We start from the raw sequence: 3,435 nt of genomic DNA, 5'->3' as shown, positions 1-3,435 counted from the left end.
AGAAGCTACAGCACTAGAGAAGCTAGTACTAGTAGCACAAAATCCACTATTGAAGAGCCAATTACTGAAGAAGACCTTGAAGCTGATCTAAACAGACCAGTCAATATGCTTGGAGCACAAAAGCTCTATGATCTCTATGAAGAAGCAGAATTCTGTGAAAACCCAGAAAGATTAGAAAAACTAATCGAAGAAATGAAAAATTTCAATCCAGGAAAGGAAAGAAAACTCCTTCCCTACCAGGATGTTGAAATGGAAGAAGGAGAAAGCTCCAAAACTTCCATCACCAGAGAAAAAGGAAAGGTGAAACTCCCTATACAGAAGGCCCCTACGGGCAGAGATGGAGAAAGAAATTCTCAAAGATTTGTCCCAGAGGACAAAATACCCAGAGTACCAATTACCAATTTTGGTATCTGGTTAGATCTGGATACAACTCTAGACAAGAGAAAAACTCTTGACCAATGGGTAGACAGCCTGATGATGGCATCTACTCTCACCTTTGGAAAATTTGAAGCTCCTGATCTTCAGATGTACTTTGAAACTACTCTCACAGGAGTAGCCAAGAAATATTATTTCTCTTTCAAAGAAACGGCCAGAGGAAAAGAATGGCTTGAAGATATCAAAGCTTCAAAATCTCCGTATGATTTTGCAGTACCCCTGTACGATCAGTTCTGTGGAGATTCTGCAAATATGAGTGAAAAGGCTAGAGAAACGGCCAAATCAAATATCTACGCTCTCAAAATTTGTGACATGAGATATTTTGAAGAATACTTGAATGAATTTCAAGAATATTACTGTACAATTGGTGAACTAGAAAGCACTGATCTAGTCAACCTGTTGCACAGGAAACTCCCTGAACCATGGAGAACAGCTGTGCGAGAAAGCATAGCAGAAAAACCAATTGAAAGATTTTCAGTTGGAGGAATTGCCGACAGAATCCGGCAATTACTGAAAGAACAATGCAAAGCCAATCTTAGAGCAAAGATGGCTAAGAAACAACTCAAAGGAGTTGAAAATTTCTGCTATGGAATATTGGATGTACCCACTAACTGGGGATGTCATGAATCCAAATTCCTCAGAAAAAGAAAAGAAAAATATTACCCCAAAAGATTCAGCAAGGGTAAAAAGAAGAGAGATTGGCAGTTTAAGAAAAGCTCCAATCACAAGAAACAACAGGAGAAAAATCCTGAAAAGAAATTCTTCAAGAAAAAGAAGAATACTCATCAGCATAAACAACAACCCAGCAAGAAAGCTTGCAGATGTTGGTTATGTAAAGCTGAAGGGCACTATGCCAATGAATGCCCGGAAAAGGGTAAAAGGTCTACTAAGGCTCTCTTTGAAGAATATGAGCATATAGTAGAAGTAGCAAACATGAAAGGCTACGAAATAGCCTATTCTGATGATGAAGAAGATGACAGGTCAGTATACTCTGCCTGGTCTGATGAAGACGAATCATCTGAGTCTGAGACTGATTCTGAAGTAGAGTACTTCGAATCCAGACAAATGAATGTTTTAAAAATAAAAAACTGTGAAGAAAATAAGACAGAATCGTTAATGTCTTCTTATCAGGTGAACCCTGGTACATTCGTTTGTGACTACTGCTTATGTCACGAAAAGAATGGTCTCCCTATGTTTTGTGAAGAGTCAAAAAAGACTTATCACAAAGAATGCTTCATAGCTGAAGCAAGAAGAAAAACCAAGAATGGTCTTGTCTGCCAACTGGTGGAACAAGAATATGAAGAATATTTCTCTGAGAAAAAAGAGAAAGAAGTAGAAACTTCGTTCCGGGAAACCATGGAACCATCTTCCTCGAAAAAGGAAGACATCATCGAAGAAAAAATTGATGACGATATTGAACTGGTTGAAATACCAGAAAATGTTGAAGAAATGGTGAAACCACCAGAAAATGTTCATCTTTTAGAAAAACAAGAAGCAACCACTGAAACATGGGATCTACTTGGCCAACCTTCTGGCAAGTTTGACTATAGAGTCAGATATGACCCTCCCTCATGGTTCAGAAATCCAGACAGCAAAGAGATAATTCCTACAGACTGGGATGATACAGAACCCAGGAGTTCTGATAAATCTCCCACTCAGGAAAATGTTCCAGAAGAATGTCAACCATTCATTCCAAAGGAACAAGCTCAAGAAAATGAGCTTCAGCAATCGAAAGTCGTCTCTACGAGTAGATACAGCAACTACATAGAGATTGGACTAAAATTCCCTGATCATAAAAAATATCATCTACATGCTTTTGTAGATAATGGATCAGGATTTACAGTTGCAAAGAGATTTGCAATTCCAGAAAAACTCTGGAAAGAAGAAAAGAAAACAGCTACTGGTGTTACTTTTGATGGAAGCCATCTCACCATGAAAAAAGTAGCAAAAAATGTTCACATCACCATTGGTGGAGGAACATTTACCATCCATAACGTCTGGCAATCTGAAGGCCAAGGCGCAGATTTCTTGTTGGGTAATGATTTCATTCTCCAACAGAGATTTATTCAGGATGAAGAAGCAATAGGCTTCAGAAATGGAGAACGGGTGTTCTGGGCTGATAGGCTTACTCAGGCCAAAAGTGTAGTAAGTCCTCACTTTACTACCCAATATCAGAGATCGCAACAGAATAGTGGTGATCTTAACCCCTACAAACCGAAAAAATTTGTACCCATACTCCAAATCAAACAACAAGAAGAATTACTTGTTGAAGAATCTTCTGAAGAAGAAGTTGAAGAATCTTCTGAAGAAGAAGAAGAAGAAGAATCTTCTGAAAAAGAAGAAAAAGAAGCAGAAGCAGAAACTAGTAAAGAAGAAGAAGCTAGTTTCCTCCATGAGCATTACCTCAAGCACTTTCAGAATAAGCTTGAGTCTCAGAAAATTCCCACTCTTGAAAAAAGCAAGAAACTACTCGAGCAGAACATCGATGATGTAAACCCTCAGAAGTTTTGGGAAAAAGACCCAGTGGTCTGTAAGTTGAAAATACACGACATAAATGCTATCAAAGCCATTCCTCAATACAAAGAGGAAGCTCAAAAAGGATTCAGAACAGATATGAAAGATCTCCTGAAAAAGAGATTAATTCATCCTCATATCTTTGAAAAGATCTAGAAGTTCCCAGATAGAACTCCTGATGCTAAGAGTCTAGAGAGATTCCTTGGTATCCTAAATTATGGGAAAGACTTAATCCCCCAAATCTCAGGGTTAACAGCAATGTTATCTCCTAAGACAAGTTCCAAAAGAAAATGGAACTTCACAGAAGATGATGAAAAGACCGTGAAGCAGATAAAAAATCTCTGCAAAAACCTCCCTCCTCTTCAACAACCAGAAGAGAATGATGAGATTATCCTCCAAACAGATGCGAGTGATAATTACTGGTCCGGTGTAGTTTTGGCGAAAGCGCCTGGAACTAACATTGAAAAGATCTGCAAATTTTGTAGT

Source organism: Rosa rugosa, chromosome 1, assembly GCF_958449725.1.
Source record: "Rosa rugosa chromosome 1, drRosRugo1.1, whole genome shotgun sequence".
Classification (NCBI taxonomy): Eukaryota; Viridiplantae; Streptophyta; class Magnoliopsida; order Rosales; family Rosaceae; genus Rosa; species Rosa rugosa.
The sequence above is the reverse complement of the archived record's forward strand: the minus strand, read 5'-3'. Positions refer to the sequence as shown.